At 39.3% G+C, this 20657-nt stretch overlaps 1 protein-coding gene and 1 pseudogene across 1 annotated transcript in view; one reads left to right on the top strand and one right to left on the bottom strand.

Annotated features, from left to right (window-relative positions):
• The window catches only part of LOC112668896 (heterogeneous nuclear ribonucleoprotein D-like), a 220518-nt pseudogene extending 213463 nt beyond the window's left edge, over positions 1 to 7055 (bottom strand).
• LOC112668863 (cystatin-9-like) overlaps positions 1 to 20657 on the top strand; it is a 1128704-nt gene that overhangs the window by 798052 nt on the left and 309995 nt on the right. The gene's annotated exons all lie outside the window — the stretch shown is intronic.

The raw sequence follows: 20657 nt of genomic DNA, 5'->3' as shown, positions 1-20657 counted from the left end.
ACTTCTGCCAGCCAAGATCTGTGCAGGGTCCTTCACATACTTTATATCTGTTTTAGCGCAGTCTTGTGAGATAAGCAGCAACCCTTCTGACAGCAAAGAATGCTGAGACAAAAAAGCCCAGGCTTACCTCCAGGAGGGGTTTGGTGGGCAGGATTCCAAGAGCAGTCTATACCAATTCCAAACCTAGAAGCTTTTCACTTCAGCCAAAGAACACCTTTATATTATAAAGAGCTTGTTATGGACAAAGTTAATCCTTGAACTGACAGTTTAAATTAAAGCAAAATAAACTTCAAATGTCAATTTACATTTCGATTTTTAGGCAATTTCTGGTAGTAAAAGTAGATGATCCAAATTCTGACATGGGTAGGTGTTTTTGGCAAGGGCTGAATATGGGATGATTTGTATATTAAAGTAAGTGATCCATACCCAGTGGCTAGAAAAATGCATTTCTCTAGAGAGAATCCTTTGCTTGAATTCTATAAGAACTGATAAGTGCATAAGCAATCATGTCACACTAAGTGATGAAAAGTAGAATCCTAATGTGTGGCTTATCTGAAGCAGGTGGACAGTGTTTACGATATGTCTTCTGATATTAACATCATCTTGGGATGTGTCTCACATTTTATTTTTATCATTTTCCCATAAAATGGCCATTTGTTTTCCAGCTGGAATAATTATTTAACCCTGTCTGGAATAATTAATAACCCTGTCTGGAATGAATATTTTCTTTTAATTGTAGACCATTAATATAATTTAGCCAGGACATTCTAACAATGTTAAGGGAAGTAAATGAGCCCTTGTTCTACCCCTTTGTGACTTGGAACATACATCTATTGGTACATTTATCATATTAGAATACAATCCTCCTATTATAGCCTGTGCTTCCCACTGACTCACAAGCCTTTTAATAGCAGGAGCTAGATTTTATGCAAATCTTTTTTTTTTTTTACCTCCTAGATATTTTATGCTTAAATAACTATTGTTCAGTATACAAATGGTCACTGGTGCTAGTGACTCATGCCAGATGATCATTCTACACCAGGCACCGATGACAGTTGCCATCTCATGACAAATTATCTCTGTGGCTGAAAACCTGTTATGAATTATTTTAGTATATATGGAATAAATATGTATTTAATCAATGAAAAATCACAGCCAACACCAGTGATATTGTCTGCTTATGTATAAGACAACATGTACATCTTTCCATTCTTAAAAGGCAAGAGGAAGGATATACATAAATAGAAGTATAATAGAAAAAAATGTTAATTTTGGTTATCACTACATTCAAGAATTAAAGATGAATCTCATTTTCATTTCGCCATTCAACAATATCCAACAATGAATACCTCTAACAATGAAAATGCCAGAGATATAATAAAATATATCTTAAAAAGGTAGTTAAAAATGGAAGGAAAAATCCTTAAAAAATAAGAAGGGAGAGGATAAAACTTGTTGTAAAGGCATGTTTCCATTTGGAAAGATGTGCATCTCTAAAGTGAATGCTGTTGCCTTGATTGTCCAAGAGTAATTAAATATATTGTCCCTCCAGAGGTGCATGCACTATATTAAATAACGTTACATGCACTTTATTTGTAAAGTCTCACTCTTGACAGAACAATCTTCCAAGTATTAGATTTTACTTTTTAGTTTAAATTATTCTCTCTACTTTCTCAATTTAAGTCACTTATTTGCAATAAAACAGTAAGTGAAATGTAACCATTTGAATGAATAAAGCATGAACTCCACAGAATGCAGCCCTCATGCTGTGCATGTAATGAAATCTATTTCTCTTTGATGATCTCAATTAGAAGTTAAGAATTTGGACTGTGACTTTAATTATTTCTTGATGTATTTGTGCTTTCTTGCCAGGCAGAAAAAGTAAGCAAGAATTTCTAGCAAGTTTTTCCACAGCTGTCCTAGCATCAGACGCCTGGGATGAATGAGTAGGATTATTTCAGGGAAGAGGACTAATCTTAGAAATGAAAGAGTGAAAGCCCTTTGTTCCTGATGGCTATAATTTTATAACAAGCAAGCCCAAAACATAGAAACAAAACAATAATCACTCCATTTTGCTCATAATCAGTGGGTCAGGATTCTGGCTGGACTCAACTGCATGATCATTTTGTTCCATCTGATGTTGACTATGGTTACTTGATGGTGTTCAGTGGCAGCTGGTCTGGTCTGGAGGGTCAAGGTTGCTTTCACTCACTTAACCAGTATTTAGTGTAGATGGCTGGGAGACTGGGCTCAGCTAATCTCTTCCTCATCTCTACATCATAGCAAGCTCTCTCTTGTGGCCTTTCCAAGAATCTGGCAGCAATACAAACAACTGTTGAAGGAGATAGGAAACAGAAGCTTCCAGTATCTTAAGGTCTCATATCAGCATTACATCTGCCATTATTTTTTTCCTCAAAACATCCACAGAACACACTCAGGTTCAAAGAGAGAGTCACAGATTGCACCTCTTGATGAAAGGGTGTGAAGAGATATATGGCTATCCTTAATCCAGCATATTCTCCTATAGGGGTATTACTCCTAGAAATAGGATATTTCACTCTTACTGTCTCTAAACTGATGCATCAAAACTCCTGGTCCCTTCCAGAGGTTGACCAAGGTCAAGTTAACTCACATTTGCATGGGGCTAGATAATGGGATATCAAGATTTGATATTTGTCCTTGTTGTTCCATAGACACCCTTTAAAACTCTTAATAGTAAAAATGGGTCAGATACTATGTATTGAGGTTCATGATAAACATAAAAATGTTTAATTATAAGCAAAACTGAAGACACTTACCTCATTTGAGATAATTTATCATATAATCTAAAGAAAAGTTCTACGCAGTTTATCTCAAAAGGAAATAATGAAAGGTGGATTATTTCCATATCTATCTAACATATGTTAGGGAGATATTGAAATTCTAGTTGAGCCTTTCTTTTAAATCTTAATGTGCCAGGCATTGTTCTAGGTTCTGGAGATCTACTGTTGAATAACATTGCTGCCTTCCTAGAGTTTACATTCTCATGAGAGAGACAGATGATAAGTAAATAAATACATAAACATGTAGGGACACCTGGGTGGCTCAGTAGTTGAGGGTCTGCCTTTGACTCAGGGCACAATCCCACAGTCTTGGGATCAAGTCCCACATCAGGCCTCCTGCAGGGAGCCTGCTTCTCCCTCTACCTATGTCTCTATCTCTCTCTCTGTGCTGTCATGAATAAATAAATAAAATCTTAAAAAAAAAAGAATACATAAACATGTAGTTTCAGGTAGAGGAAAGTTCAGTGAAGAAAAGTGACAAGTGATGAGCTACAAAATAGTTGTGGAGGCAAGAAGGGGGCATTTTTGTTTAGACAGTGAAGAGTGCTCTCCTGGCAAGTGACATTCAGATAAGGTGAACAAAGTGAGGAAGTTAACCATATGGCAATACCAGAAAAGAAAATGTTTTTTTGATTTGGAAAAAACAAGAAACACAAACTTCCTGAGGCAGAAATCAGCTTTAACTATTTGAGCAGCACAGAGTGGTTGAAGCAAAGTCAGAAAAGCAGGCAATTCTGTTATTAAATGCCTCCCAAAAATCAGTGGCTTAAATCAATAATAATCATTCATTGTCCCTCATAGATTCCATTGGTCAAGCATTCAGGAATTGTTGGCTGTGGCTCCCAGTCTCCGATGAGGCTACAGGTACCCGTTGGCTGACAGGCAGGAGGGTCCAGGAGGAAGCCTTGTTCTCTACCTGGCACAGCCTCAGAATGCTAATGCAGCATCAGCTCTGCTTCACCCTGTTAGTTAGAGCCCAGATTCAACGGGTAAGAAGAGAGTCAGCAATGGGAAAATCATGTAGTTTTAATTGTCTTCTGGAAATACAGACTGCTCTGAGTGGCTAGACAATTTAAGGCCTTTGTGGGGCATTATAAGAAGTTAGGATATAAGTGCAAGTGCAGTGAGAAACCCTGAAAGATTGGGAAGAGGCACAGTAGGAGCATATAGGCACATGGTTTACTTGCAGCCCTGCCTGGTCCTGGGGTCCCCAGGGCCTGCTGATGGCTTTAGTGGGCTTCTCTGGGAACTCAGACTTACACTTTTGGAAGTTCACTTTGCATGATGTGTGCAAAATTGACTGTAGTGTAAGAAGATAAGATATACCTGTGGATATGGCAAAAAGTTTCCAATTTGGGAAATGTTTTGAAGTTTGAGCCAATAAGACTATTGGATTGTATGTGATATTTGAAAGAGATATATTGGCAACTATTCCCTAGCATTTGGGACGCAGGAAATTGGTGAATGGAGAAGCCTCGTCACGGAACTCATTTAGGGGTGCTGTGGGGATTCAAATTTCCACACTTGGCATATCCAGTATGGTGCCTGTTGATAGGATGAGCACCCAAAGCTCTAGGAATGGCTAATGCAGTGGGCAGTGGGAAAGTCTTTGATGATCCTGACAAGACCTTGAAGACTTTTGTGGTTGGAGTAGATTAAAGAAAAATAAAGTAGAGGAGACAAAATTAAGATACATATTAAAAATAAGACTTGTGGGCAGCCCGGGTGGCTCAGTGATTTAGCACCGACTTCAGCCCAGGGCGTGATCCTGGAGACCCAGGATCCAGTCCCACATCAGGCTCCCTGCATGGAGCCGGCTTCTCCCTCTGCCTGTGTCTCTGCCTTTCTCTTTCTCTGTGTCTCTCATGAATAAATGAATAAAATCTAAAAACAAAACAAAAATAAAGAATAAAAATAAGACTTGAGAAAACTATAGACTTTTATTGAAGAGCAAAAATATTGAAGAAATGAAATGATACAACTAACATGCCATGCTCTGAGTCCAAGGGGCAAATCAATAATTTTCTGAAAGATAGCAACTTGCTCACCTTATTAGTCTATCTACAGTGTACACACCAGAAGTGTTATGTCATTCTCATATTACTGAAGAGTGTTCCAAAGTGGAGGACTTGCTACTACAATCAGAAAAAATCAGAGGAAGAGCTAAAAATAATACTATGCTTTCCCATCTCCCAATCTGAAATCCTTATGGTACACATGCCCACATACATGCATGTTACACAGATAATCATGTTTTGTCAGTTTTATATCCTACAAAAGATGATTTGAGTACAAGGTTATTGGCAGAGAATCATGCCCAGGCCTTAGGAAGCTGGGATTGTCCAGCACATTCATTTATCTCTCAGGTTAACTATGGAAAAGGCAGATGGCCCCCACTGCAGTGTGTTATACTCCTTGTCTCCAAGTGACCCTTGGACAATGCAGAGGTGAGAGGTGCTGATTGCTGCAGTCTAAAATCTGAGTATAAATTCTGACTCCTTAAAACTTAATAGCCTATTGTTGCTACTGATCAGAGCCTTACCAATAACATAGTCAATTAACACATATTTTACACATGATATGTATTATACACTGAATTCTTATAATAAACTACATTACAAAATAGAAAATGTTATTAGGAAAATCATAAGGATAAGAAAATATGTTTATAGTACTGTATATATATATTCATTGAAAAAGCTCCACACATTGGCATGCTTGGAAAAGATAGGGACAGAGACAGGCCTCGCCCTAGGATGGTGATGTCCTGCATCCTGGTGGCCTGGACTCAGCAGTGGCAGCTACCAGGTGGTCGGTGGATAATAGTAGCAGCCTGTAGCTGCAGTGGAGCTGCCCTATAGGCCTGCAGGTGTACCATCACCCATGACCATTGCAGCTATAGACCAGGTAAGTGCACCAGCCTCTGGGGGGCTGTGGGGTCAGGGAAGTGCCATTGGAAGAGGTCTGTACCCACCTGGGAGGGATCTGAGGGCTGCAGCATTCCTGCTGCAGGTGGTCGGTGGATAATAGTAGCAGCCTGTAGCTGCAGTGGAGCTGCCCTATAGGCCTGCAGGTGTACCATCACCATGACCATTGCAGCTATAGACCAGGTAAGTGCACCAGCTTCTGGGGGGCTGTGGGGTCAGGGAAGTGCCATTGGAAGAGGTCTGTACCCACCTGGGAGGGATCTGAGGGCTGCAGCATTCCTGCACAACCCCAGAGCCCAGTGCATGGAGGACTTATGGGGTCTGGGAACACCAGGGACATCAGATGCCCTGCACTCTATTCTCTCTGCCCTTCTAGGTACATGCCTCAGCTTCAGCCTTACTTCACACCCACCATTTAACCCAACCATCCCATTAGAACATCTGGAAACCTGCAGGCCTGCCTGGTCCTGGGGTTCCAGTGGCTACTTATGGCCTTGGTGGCCTCCCTCATTACTCAGAGGGCAGCAGGCACAACATCTACACCAGTCACCTTTGGTTCAGTCCCTTAGAGACTGGGATGGGCAGTTTTAAGTAAATACCATGTGGCTTTTGCCACCAAACCTTTTTCTTTTTAAATCTGTCTGTAAGTGGACCTGCACAGTTTAAACCCTGAGTGGTTCAAGAGTAGAGTAAATATAGGTTACAGTTATCATTTAAATTATGAATAGGCTTGACTAATGTTTATAATGGACATAGGTCCCACCCCCATATGTTGACACATCCAACTTAAATGCACTGAGCACTTGCCATGTGCCAAGTGCTGCTGAGTGTTGACAATCAATATTGACATTGCAGGCAAAGGACATCTGAGGAAGGGAGAAGGTTGTGCAGGGTCTTAAGGTGGGAGACAGTATAGACCAGCCCAGTGTTAATTACTCAGTGCAGGGGAGAGTCTCTTCTTCAATGTACCAGTGTTCATATCCTTTCAATTAGTTGTGGATAGGCCTAACCTGAGTGAGGTGAGCAGTGAGAGATTGCTGTTCTGATTGGCCCAGAAGGAATCTGACCTTCCAGAGGTCACCATGGCTCTCAGTGGGGATTTAGAGGGGAGGGTTTGCAGATGTCTATGCTCCATGGATCTAAATGACTAGTACCTCTTTTCAGGCCCAACTCCTTCAGACTGGATGCTCCTCTCCAGCTCCTGACTCTCTGCTGCAACTTTAGAGGCCCTGCATTTGTCAGATGCAGCAGGCACATCTGCTCTGGGCACCAGATTCCAGAGGCCCTTTTCCCAGGCCCAAACCATGCTGACTTTTAACTGCAGCCTTTAATAAAGAAGATGTCAGCAGGAATCTCAACAGCTTGATCATCTGTCTTACTTCCTCTCAGTGTTAACTACAAGACAAATCTGTACTCATCCCTGTGCATCACTTCTGTCTCCAGGCTCCTCACTAGCACCATAAACTCTGTGCTTCCTCAGAGACTGTGGCATCAATAAAGGTTTATCTACTGAACAATAATTCAATTTCAGGGAAGACAAATTCTTCTCCCATTTACTTTAGAATAGCACTGACATTTTAGAAATAGATAGATTGCTACTAAAATCAAACTTTTACTGATGAAATTGGATTTTCTTAAGGCTCTGTAAAATGTTCAAGTAGTACAGCTGTGCAATCACTCTGGCATCAGGCTTCTGAGGCTAGTGAATAATATTATGGCTGCTGTGTGACAGAACTTCCTACCTTGCTTAGGTCATTAAGACCATCTAAAGACAAGTTTAGAGTTATCCTTGGAAATTCATGAAGTGCTCCTAAAAGTGCATATTTCCTCAAGTTCTTTCTATTTCCTTAATCTTCAGCACTCATGCACTAAAATGCACCCCACAAACATGTCTCCTTAATATCCTTGCCCCACAGGTAGACCAACTGCATACTAGTGCACACACATGGCTTACCCAAGGCTACACTTCCAGCTTGAGGCAGAATTAGGGGTACAGCATCTTTTCAGCTACCACATCACTCATTTCAATTGTCCATCAGTGCTACAATTTAGAAATTTCTAATTAGTTTTTATAGATGCTGCTTCAAGCCCTTTGAGTTTCACTTATTCATTAATTTAATCAACCTTCATCCATGGTCACTGACGGGCTGGATTGCATGCTGGTTCAGGAAACCTCAAAAAACATCAGACACAACAAAACATAATACTATCTGGATCCCTGGCCCACAAAATTGTGAGATATAATAAAATGTTATGAGCCATAATTGCAGAACAGCTTAGGCTGTTGAGCCTTTGCTCAGACTCTTAGTATTTGGCTGAGATTTATAAAGGGCACTCAGCTAGAATTCCACAAATCACAAAAGGTTCTATTGTTAACTACATACACTAAAGCATTTATATTTTCACCTATTTGTTATTCTAGCTACTAGGACTTGTTCAAAATAAGCTTGTTTTAAGAAAAGTGATCTTAAGGAGGAACTTCTTAAATTCTTTTTTTTAATAATAAATTTATTTTTTATTGGTGTTCAATTTGCCAACATACAGAATAACACCCAGTGCTCATCCCGTCAAGTGCCCCCCTCAGGGCCCATCACCCCCACCCCCCACCCTCTTCCCCTTCCAACACCCCCAGTTCATTTCCCAGAGTTAGGACTCTCATGTTCTGTCTCCTTCTCTGATATTTCCTACTCATTTTCTCTCTTTCCCCTTTATTCCCTTTCACTATTATTTATATTCCCAAATGAATGAGACCATATAATGTTTGTCCTTCTCGGATTGACTTATTTCACTCAGCATAATACCCTCCAGTTCCATCCACGTTGAAGCAAATGGTGGGTATTTGTCATTTCTAATGGCTGAGGAATATTCCATTGTATACATAAACCACATCTTCTTTATCCATTCATCTTTTGATGGACACCGAGGCTCCTTAAATTCTGTGTCTAAGAGTAACCATTGACTCAAAATCAGGTGCTGGGGCTTCTAGTAGCTTTTGCCTTGTATAAGGATGTCCTTACTAAGGTAGATTGAGGACTTGTTTAATAAGTATAAAGTTTTAGTTTTGGAGATCGGTAGCACAACAATGTGAATATGCAAATTTACTTAAAATTGCTGAACTATACATTCAAAAATGGTTAAGATGTAAAACCATAATTTAAAAAAGTCTGCTTTCTAACTAAAGTTCTAGGAAAGAACTGAATTTCTCTTGCATCCCTACACACACTCACTCACACACACACCTAGGATGTTGTGAAAAAAGGCTGAGTAGCAATCTGGGATTTTCATCCTTGCTAACCAGTGACCAAGCCCATCCCCATGAAGTGTCAGTGGATATCTTGAGATTTTATCTTCACCTGATGGGAATGCAGGAGCACACCTTTTTCCCTGCACTATTGGCATTAGAGAAAGTAAATTAAACCAGAAGGTATAAGATCTGGAGTCTTGAAACATGATAATAAAATGTTCAGTCAAACATTGAAGTAAAATCTCTCCTCATAACTAGAAGTAGGAAGATCTTAAACTGAGTAAAACAACAACCAATAGATTCCAAAATAAAGATTACAGAGCTATTAGAATTATCTGGCAAAGATTTTAAAGCAGCTAAAAAAGCTTCAACTAGCAATTACAAACATGCTTGAAAACAAAAGAAAAAAAGTCCCAATAAAAAAAAATCAAAAACACAAAGAAGAACCAAATAAAATTTTAGAACTGATAAATTTATAACGGGAAATTGAAAGCTCTGTGAATTGGCTCAACAGCATTAATGGAGGGCACAGAAACAAGAATTAGTAAACTGAATGATAGAAAAAAAGAAATTACCCAATCTACACAAAGGAGAGAAAATCACTAGGGGAAAAAAAGTATCCTGTATAATCTCAAAAATCTGTAATACTAAAGCAAAAAAAGATATGACTCTAATATCATCATTTTTCCAGAAGAAAAGGAGAAAAGGGGCAGGGCTGAAAAAGTACTAAAAAAATAATGACCCAAATTTCCCAAATTTGGCAGAAGACATAAACTTATAGATTGAAAAAGTTAAGTAACTCTCAAATAAATCTATACCAAGACATGTCAGAGCCAAATTTCTGAAAACTGATGACAAGGAGAAAATCTTTAAAGCAGAAAGAGATAAAAAATTGGAATGACAGTGTATTTCTCATCAAATTTTTAGAAAACAGAACAAAATAGCATGTACCAAACAACAAAGCTTTCAGGTGAAGCAAAAAAATGATGGAAATGAAAGGATAAAGAGACAAGCTCACAATCATAATTGGAAATTTAAACCTTGACTTCTCTCTTAATAATTGATAGAATAACTAGATAGACAATCAACAAGTATATGGAGAATTCAACAGCCTCAGTCAACAGGACCAAATAAAATTTATAGAATACTCCATCCAATAGCAGCAGAGTATAGATTCTATTCAAGAGCCTATGGAATTCATGCCAAGATGAACTATAACCTGCACCATAAAACAACCTTAACAAATGTAAAAGAATTAAAATCTGGCAAAGTGTGTTTTATGAACACAATGACACAATGAAATAAAACCAGAAAATCATGAAAGAAAGATGATAGGAAAAATCTCTAAACACTTGAAAGTTAAATATTATATTACTCAGCCATTAGAAATGACAAATACCCACCATTTGCTTCAACATGGATGGAACTGGAGGGTATTATGCTGAGTGAAATAAGTCAATCGGAGAAGGACAAACATTATATGATCTCATTCATTTGAGGAATATAAATAATAGTGAAAGGGAATAGAAGGGAAGGGAGAAGAAATGGGTAGGAAATATCAGAAAGGGAGACAGAACATGAAGACTCCTAACTCTGGGAAACGAACTAGGGGTGGTGGAAGTGGAGGAGGGCGGGGGATGGGGGTGAATGGGTGACGGGCACTGAGGGGGGCACTTGACGGGATGAGCACTGGGTGTCATTCTGTATGTTGGCAAATTGAACACAAATAAAAAATAAATTTATTATTAAAAAATATTATACTTCTAAATAATGCATAGGTCAAGATAAAATCTAAATGAAAAAATAGATTAAATGGAAGGAAAGCAAAAATAAAACATATCAAAACCTGTGGAACATAGTTAACACACTGATGGAAGGGAAATTTATATCACTAAATGAAAACATTAGAAAAGAGAAAAACCCTAAAATCAATAATCTACGCTCTCAACTCAGAAAACAAGAAAAATGAGAGCAAAGTAAACCCAAAGAAGTAGTAGGAAGGAACCAAATAGATTAATATGAAAACAGAAAACAAAAAACAGTAGAACATCAATAAAACAAAAGGGTGGTTCTTGAAAAGTTTAATAAAATCTACAAAACTTTAACAACACTAACAAAGGCAAAAATATACAAATTATCAATATCAGGAATGAAACGGGTTATCACTACTGCAGATACTGTAGACATCACAAGGATAATAGTGGAATACTATTATCAACTTTATTCATATAAATTTGGTCACTAGAAGAAATGGACTGATTCCTTGAAAACCAAAATTGTAGGCTCCTAGAGGAGGGGGCTGCGGGGTGGGAGGGCGAATCCAACAGCGCAGGCCCCGGAGCACAGGGCGCCGGGACACAGCCCAGGATCTGGCCTCCCCCGGGACAGGCAGAGGCTGGGAGGGCCCAGGACAGCAAGGCCGCTCCTGCCCCAGCTGAGCAGATCAGCGGCCTCGCCCCGGAGCCTCCAGGCCCTGCAGACGGAGAGCTCTGTGGTTACTGCGGGGGCTGACTCCAGGGCTCCAGAGCTGGCCCCGCCACTGCGGTTGTTCCTCCTGGGGCCTCACGGGGTAAACAACCCCCACTGAGCCCTGCACCAGGCAGGGGACAGAGCGGCTCCCCCAAGTGCTAACACCTGAAAATCAGCACAGCAGGCCCCTCCCCCAGAAGACCAGCTAGAGAGACAGGGGAAAAACAAATTATTGACCAAGCAGCACTGGAAAGTTCCAGGGGAAGTCGAGGGATTTACAGTATACAGAACCAGAGGATACTCCCCCTTGTTTTTTTGGTTCTTTGATTTGTTTGCTTCCCCTCCCTTTCTTTTCTTTTTTTTCTTCTTTCTTTTTTTCTTTTTCTTTCCTTCATTCTCTTCTCTCCTTTACTCCTTTTCCCAATACAACTTGTTTTTGGCCACTCTGCACTGAGCAAAATGACTAGAAGGAAAACCTCACCTCAAAAGAAAGAATCAGACACAGTCCTCTCTCCCACAGAGTTACAAAATCTGGATTACAATTCAATGTCAGAAAGCCAATTCAGAAGCACTATTATAAAACTACTGGTGGCTCTAGAAAAAAGCATAAAGGACTCAAGAGACTACATGACTGCAGAATTCAGATCTAAACAGGCAGAAATTAAAAATCAATTAAATAAGATGCAATTCAAACTAAAGGTCCTAATAACGAGGGTTAACAAGGTAGAAGAACGAGTGAGTGACATAGAAGACAAGTTGATGGCAAAGAGGGAAACTGAAGAAAAAAGGGAAAACAATTAAAAGATCATGAGGATAGATTAAGGGAAATAAGTGAAAGCCTGAGGAAGAAAAATCTACCTTTAATTGGGGTTACCAAGGGCACCAAAAGGGACAGAGGTCCAGAATATGTATTTGAACAAATTATAGCTGAAAACTTTCCTAATCTGGGAAGGGAAACAGGCATTCAGATCCAGGAAATAGAGAGATCGCCCCCTAAAATCAATAAAAACCATTCAACACCTCGACATTTAATAGTGAAGTTTGCAAATTCCAAAGACAAAGAGAAGATCCATAAAGCAGCAAGAGACAAGAGATCCCTACTTATATGGGGAGAAATATCAGATTAACAGCAGACCTCTCCACAGAGACCTGGCAGGCCAGAAAGGGCTGGCAGGATATATTCAGGGTCCTAAATGAGAAAAACATGCAACCAAGAATACTTTACCCAGCAAGGCTCTCATTCAGAATAGAAGGAGAGATAAGAGCTTCCAAGACAGGCAGGAACTGATAGAATATCTGACCACCAAACCAGCTCTGCAAGAAATTTTAAGGGGGACTCTTAAAATTCCCCTTTAAGAAGAACTCCAATGGAACAATCCACAAAAACAGGGACTGAATAGGTATCATGATTACACTAAACTCATATCTTTCAATAGTAACTCTGAACGTGAACGGGCTTAATGACCCCATCAAAAGGCACAAGGTTTCAGACTGGATAAAAAAGCAGGACCCATCTATTTGCTGTCTACAAGAGACTCATTTTAGACAGAAGGACAACTACAGCATGAAAATAAAAGGTTGGAGAGCCATTTACCATTCGAATGGTCCTCAAAAGAAAGCAGGGGTAGCCATCCTGATATCAGATAAACTAAAATTTACCCCGAAGACTGTAGTGAGAGATGAAGAGGGACACTATATCATACTTAAAGGATCTATCCAACAAGAGGACTTAACAATCCTCAATATATATGCCCCGAATGTGGGAGCTGCCAAATATATCAATCAATTAATAACCAAAGTTAAGATATACTTAGATAATAATACACTTATACTTGGTGACTTCAATCTAGCACTTTCTACACTCGATAGGTCTTCTAAGCACAACATCTCCAAAGAAACAAGAGCTTTAAATGATACACTGGACCAGATGGATTTCACAAATATCTACAGAACTTTACATCCAAATGCAACTGAATACACTTTCTTGTCAAGTGCATATGGAACTTTCTCCAGAATAGACCACATACTGGGTCACAAATCGGGTCTGAACCAATACCAAATATTGGGATCCTCCCCTGTGTATTCTCAGACTATAATGCCTTGAAATTAGAACTAAATCACAACAAGAAATTTGGAAGGACTTCAAACACGTGGAGGTTAAGGACCATCCTGCTAAAAGATGAAAGGGTCAACCAGGAAAATAAGGAAGAATTAAAAAGATTCATGGAAACTAATGAGAATGAAGATACAACCATTCAAAATCTTTGGGATAGAGCAAAAGCAGTCCTGAGGGGGAAATACATCACATTACAAGCATGCATCCACAAGCTGGAAAAAACTCGAATACAAAAGCTAACCTCGCACCTAAAAGAACTGGAGAAAAAACAGCAAATAGATCCTACCCAGCAGAAGAAAAGAGTTAATAAAGATTGGAGCAGAACTCAATGAAATAGAGACCAGAATAACTGTGGAACAGATCAACAAATCAGGAGTTGGTTCTTTGAAAAAATTAATAAGATAGATAAACCATTAGGCAGCTTTTAAAAAGAAGAGAGAGAAGACTCAAATTAATAAAATCATGAATGAGAAAGGAGAGATCACTACCAACACCAGGAAATACAAACGATTAAGGAGTCAATCCCATTTACAATTGCACCCAAAAGCATAAGATACCTAGGAATAAACCTAACCAAAGAGGTAAAGGATCTATACCCTAAAAACTATAGAACACTTCTGAAAGACAGTAAGGAAGACACAAAGAAATGGAAAAATATTCCATGCTCATGGATGGAAGAATTAATGTTGTGAAAATGTCAATGTTACCCAGGGCAATTTACACGTTTAATGCAATCCCTATCAAAATACCTTGGACTTTCTTCAGAGAGTTAGTACAAATTATTTTAAGATTTGTGTGGAATCAGAAAAGACCCCAAATAGCCAGGGGAATTTTAAAAAAGAAAACCATAGCTGGGGGCATCACAATGCCAGATTTCAGATTGTACTCCAAAGCTGTGGTCATTCAAGACAGTGTGGTCCTGGCACAAAAACAGACACATAGATCAATGGAACAGAAAAGAGAATCCAGAAGTGGACCCTCAACTTCATGGTCAACTAATATTTGACAAAGCAGGAAAAACTATCCACTGGAAGAAAGACAGATTCTTCAATAAATGGTGCTGGGAAAATTGGACATCCACATGCAGAAGAATGAAACAAGACCACCCTCTTGCACCATACACAAAGATAAACTCAAAATGGATGAAAGATCTAAATGTGAGACAAGATTCCATCAAAATCCTAGAGGAGAACACAGGCAACACCCTTTTTGAACTTGGCCACAGCAACTTCTTGCAAGATACATCCACGATGCAAAAGAAACAAAAGCAAAAATGAACTATTGGGACTTCATCAAGATAAGAAACTTTTGCACAGCAAAGGATACAGTCAACAAAACTAAAAGACAACCTACACAATGGAAGAAGATATTTGCAAATGACATATCAGATAAAGGGCTAGTTTCCAAGATCTATAAAGAACTTATTAAACTCAACACCAAAGAAACAAACAATCCAATCATGAAATGGGCAAAAGACATGAAGAGAAATCTCACAGAGGAAGACATAGACATGGCCAACATGCACATGAGAAAAAGTTCCGCTTCACTTGCCATCAGGGAAATACAAATCCAAACCACAATGAGATCCCACCTCACACCAGTGAGAATGGGGAAAATTAACAAGTCAGGAAACAACAAATGTTGGAGAGGATGCGGAGAAAAGGGAACCCTCTTGCACTGTTGGTGCGAATGTGACCTGGTGCAGCCACTCTGGAAAACTGTGTGGAGGTTCCTCAAAGAGTTAAAAGTAGACCTGCCCTACGACCCAGCAATTGCACTGTTGGGGATTTACCCCAAAGATACAGATGCAATGAAACGCTGGGACACCTGCACCCCGATGTTTCTAGCAGCAATGTCCACAATAGCCAAACTGTGGAAGGAGCCTCGGTGTCCCTCGAAAGATGAATGGATAAAGAAGCTGTGGTCTATGTATACAATGGAATATTCCTCAGCCATTAGAAACAACAAATACCCACCATCTGCTTCAACATGGATGGAACTGGAGGGTATTATGCTGAGTGAAGTAAGTCAATCGGAGAAGGACAAACATTCTATGGTCTCATTCATTTGGGGAATATAAAAAATTGTGAAAGGGAATAAAGGGGAAAGAAGAAAAAATAAGAGGGAATTATCAGAAAGGGAGACAGAACATGAGAGACTCCTAACTCTGGGAAAGGAACTAGGGGTGGTGGAAAAGGAGGTGGGCGTGGGTTGGGGGTGACTGGGTGGCGGGCACTGGGGTGGGCACTTGACGGGATGAGCACTGGGTATTATTCTGTATGTTGACAAATTGAACACCAATAAAAAATAAATTTATTTAAAAAAAGGGCAAATGATTCAAACAGATATCTCCCAAAGGGAGGATAATACAAATGGCTCGTGAGCAAATAAGAAGGTGCTCAGCATTATTAGTCATTAGAGAAATGCAAATCGAAACCACTGGATACCACTGTACAGTCACTGGATTGGCTAAAATTAAAACAACCGATAATGCCACATGTGGTCAAAGATGTGGAACAATTGGCATATTCATATACTGTCAATGGGAATGTAAAATGGGACAGTCACTTTGGAAAAAAATTTGGCAGTTCATATTTAACCAAGCATATGCCTACCCACTGACCCAGAAATCCCCCTTCTAGGCATTTTCTCATGAGAAATGACATGGAAGCATAATTCCACAAAGACACTTGTAAAAGAATGCCCATACCAGCTGTTTTCATAATGACCTCCATCTGGAAACAACCCAAACGTTTGTCAATCATCTGGTGAAGGGATAAACAAACTGTGGCCTAGTTGTATATGGAAGTTCTACTCAGCAATAAAAAGGAATGAACAAGTGCATAGATGAATTTCAATGAAAGTGAAATAAGTCTTATCCAAAAGAGTACAATGCTGTATGTTGACTTTTACCTAAAGTACTAGAATAGGCCTCAGTGAAAACAATCACACCAGTGGTTGCCACGGAAGGGTGTGTGTGTGCACCCATGCACGCATGATGGAGCTTCCTAAGTGGTTGATAACGGTGTGCGTTATCCTGGTGTATGCATGTGTCCAAACTCATTGAATATTATACTTACGGGCAGCCTGGGTGGCTCAGTGGTTTAGCGTTTCGGCCCAGGGCATAATCCTGGGGACCTGGGATCAAGTCCCATGTCGGGTTCCCTGCATGGGGCCTGCTTCTCCCTCTGCCTGTGTCTCTGCCTCTCTCTGTATCTCATGAATAAATAAATAAAATCTTTTTTTAAAAGAAAAAAAAGAAAAGCAAGATTGTGACAACTTTTCATAGAAAGTAGAAATTTATGTAGCTATAACTATTAAGGAAATTGAATTCATGATTTTAAAATTCTCTAAAAAGTAATTTCCCAGTCTATGTTTTCTTTTTTTTTTCTTTAAAATTTTATTTATTTATTCATGAAAGACACAGAGAGAAAGTCAGAGACATAGACAGAGGGAGAAGCAGGCTCCATGCAGGGAGCCCGATGTGGGACTCTATCCTTGGACTCCAGGATCACACCCTGATCCAAAGGCAGACGCTAAACCACTGAGCCACCTAGTTGTCCCCGGTCTATGTTTTCACTGAAGGATTCAATCAGATGTTTATTAAGGAATCAAAACCAATTCTACACTATCCTTTCAGAAAATAGAGAAGAGGGAACACTTCTCAACCCATTTTATAAAGTCAATATTAATTGGTCTGAAAACTAGACAAAGATACTACAAAGAAGAAGAAAGGAAGAAAGAAAACTGCAATACCAATATCCCCTGTGAATATAACCCCCCTCAAAAAAAATCATTAAATATTAGACATTACAAGGATAAGAGTGGGGTACTATGATCCCGATTGGGGGCAATTTATAGCACTGAATGCATGAATTAGAACAGAGGAAACCCTCAAAGCACTAATCTAGCTCCCAATTCAAAAACCAAGAAAAATGAATGAACAAAAAATTAACAAAACATTAGCAAATAAAATAAGCAGTATATAAAAAGAATTGTACACAATGGTCAGTTGAGTTTACTCCACAGATGAAGGATTGGTTCAATATTCAAAATTTAATCTACCATACTACAGTATAAAAAAGGGAAATCACATGATTTATTAATTGAGGCAGGAAAAAGAATTTGACACAATTTAACACCTATTCATGATAAAAGCTCACAGAAAAATAAGAATATTAAAAAAATTACTCAACTTAATAAAGAGCTCCTACAAAAGCCTACAGCTCAGATTATACTTATTGGTGGAAGACTGAACCCTTTTCCTTTTAGATTAGAAATAAAGCAAGGACATCTGCTTCCACTATTTTAATTAAACTTAGAACTGGGAGTTCTGTCGTGTGCAATAAGGCAAGCAAGGGAACAAAAAGACATACAGACCAAAGAGAAAGATAATAAACTGTCCCTATTTGTAGATGGTATAATTTTATAAATAGAGAATCCTCTAAAAAAAAAAAAACTAAAACAAACCCCCCCAACACCTTCCTATAACTAATAAATGAGTTTAGAATGATACAACATAAATTAAAAAAATCAATCTTATTTTGGTATACTAGCAATAAACACATACAAATGATAAATTATTATTTACAACTGTTCAAAAAATTAAATACTTAAGAGAAAATTTAACAAAATGTGTATAGGATCTATATACTAAAAACTATAAAACACTGATAAAAAAATCAAAGAAAATCCAAATAAAAGGAGAGACATATGATGTTCATGATTTGGGAGACTCATCATAGTGAACATGTCAATTCTCCTTAAACTGATAGACAAATTTAACAGAATTCCTTATTTTAAATTTTTTTAAAATTTTTTTCAGAATTCCTATAAAAATCCCAGAAAGTTTCTTTTTCTTTAGATGTCAGCAAGGTTATTCTAAAATGTATATAGAAAATCAAAGGAACTAAAATACACACAAAGTTCTAGAAAGGCAAAGCTGAAACAACTGTGAAAAAGAAGAAAAGAGGGGAACCTACTCTGCCCATTTCAAGACATTCGATGGCTACAGTAATTACAAACTGTGTAGTATTGGTGAAAGGATAAAATTACAGATAAAGAGAAGAGAAGAGAGAAAAGAATCTTCGCCTAAGTTTCACATTTTACACAAAAATTTGCCATTTGAGGATACTGACTTTCAAGTGTGACAGGTGACCCCAGGGCCACCACACTGAATGGAAAGAAGGGCTGGTGATAATCAGATTTTCATAGAATGGGAACAGGATTCAAAAGTCTAGGGTTATGTGAGTTGAAAATTCTTGGGAATCAACTGGATGTAGGGAAAGATTAGGAGGGAAATGTCTTTTTTTTTTTAAAGATTTTATTTATTTATTCATGAGAGAGACAGAGAGAGAGAGAGAGAGAGAGAGGCAGAGACACAGGCAGAGGGAGAAGCAGGCTCCACACAGGGAGCCCGACGTGGGACTCGATCCTGGGTCTCCAGGATCACACCCTGGGCTGAAGGCAGGTGCTAAACCGCTGAACCACCCGGGCTGCCCCAGGAGAGAAATGTCTAAGGTTACTTTGAGATCCCTGGATTGATCTTGCTAGGAGTAACCTCATCCCCTGAGACCAGCAAAAAGAAGCTTGCTGCCCATGATCCGTGGGTGGGTGTTGTTCTGGGCTCCATGGCATCATGCAAGAACAGGGATGGTGCTTCAGGAGGAGCAGAAATAGGGCTGGATTTGCCTGATATTCCTAGCAGCTTATGGGCACACGCATTGATTGCCAGGCATGCAAGTTGTATTAATGCCCATATGAGATGAGCATGATCCTTCCCAGTTTATAGACAAGAAGATTGAGGCAGAGTTTGACTTTCTTGTCTAAGGTAAGAAATAAAATAGGGATTCTGACTCTGGACTTGGCCACAAGATTTTGGACAGCAGAGGTAAAAGGAATACAGACTGAAATCATAGAGTAGTAAAAAATATTAATAAATTAATAATAATAATCAAAATTTTAAGGATGAGGGAATATAAGCAAAAAAGCACAGGAAAGCAAAGACAGGAGAAGGCTTCAGAGAAGAAATCAAACAGTGACAAAGCAGACTACCATGCAGTCAGATGAAGGAGAGCAGTTTGATTTGGGGAGGAGGGCAGCTGGAAATATTAGAGAAGCATTCATGGCACTGGTGAAGGGGTCCAAACTCAAAGCTTTCTATACCTGCTTTTTTTTAAACAAAGCTCCTGCCTCTGCTACAGTGCCCTTGGATGTGGCCTAGGGTATTTCCCTTTCAATCCGAAATGCAAAGGGAAGCCACTCATCATCAGAGACTGCCACCCAGCCCAGTGATCCCATGATGGAAAAGGTAAGAGTGCTTCAGGTGGGGACAATGGTCCCACTGTATGACCCCCAGCCTTAGAGCAAAGGTCAGAGGTAGGAGGTACAGTCCAAGAAGACTCAGGCACTGAGGCCCCAGGGGCTTTGAGGAGGACAGTAGGTACTAGTGTGGCATGATGGGGGCAGTCATGTATGGTGGGTGTGGAAGGCAATTCGGAAGTTTCCAAAGAGAGACTTATCTCACATTTCTGCTTAGTTCAATTACAAATGGCTTTTGATTTTTGCAGCTAAAAACTATAGGCAAGAGATTTTCTACTGAAGTAATATTCATATTTTTACATTTATCAAAATGTTGGTATAAAGGACTGGTGGTGGGGAATCATATTCATTAATCAACAGGTAATGAATATATTTTTGCACACCTGCCCTTTGCCAGGCCCTGTTATCTGAAGTGGTCAAACAGGCAGGCTTCCTGGAACTACCATTCTAATCCTTTCAACTGCTAACATTTGAGTTTTAGTGCTGGGCCTCAGTAGAGGCAACTACATCCTATGCCAATTCCAGATGGCTCTGAGTTACTGAGGAAGCACTGCATCTGAGACTGTTCATAGGTTTCTAGGTGATCTTCCAAACAAGGACCATGAATCCATTTGACCTGGCACCTCTGCAGTGAAACACCTCAATGTGTGTGCACTAAGTTCTTTATAAATAATGACCACTGACTCCTGCACACAGTGTGCTTTGTACTGAAATACCTTATAAAGCATACATTATAATAGAACATCTAAAAAAGTGGC

The sequence above is a fragment of the Canis lupus genome, chromosome 23, assembly GCF_003254725.2.
Source record: "Canis lupus dingo isolate Sandy chromosome 23, ASM325472v2, whole genome shotgun sequence".
Taxonomy (NCBI): domain Eukaryota; kingdom Metazoa; phylum Chordata; class Mammalia; order Carnivora; family Canidae; genus Canis; species Canis lupus.
This window is presented reverse-complemented; position numbering and strand designations above follow the sequence as displayed.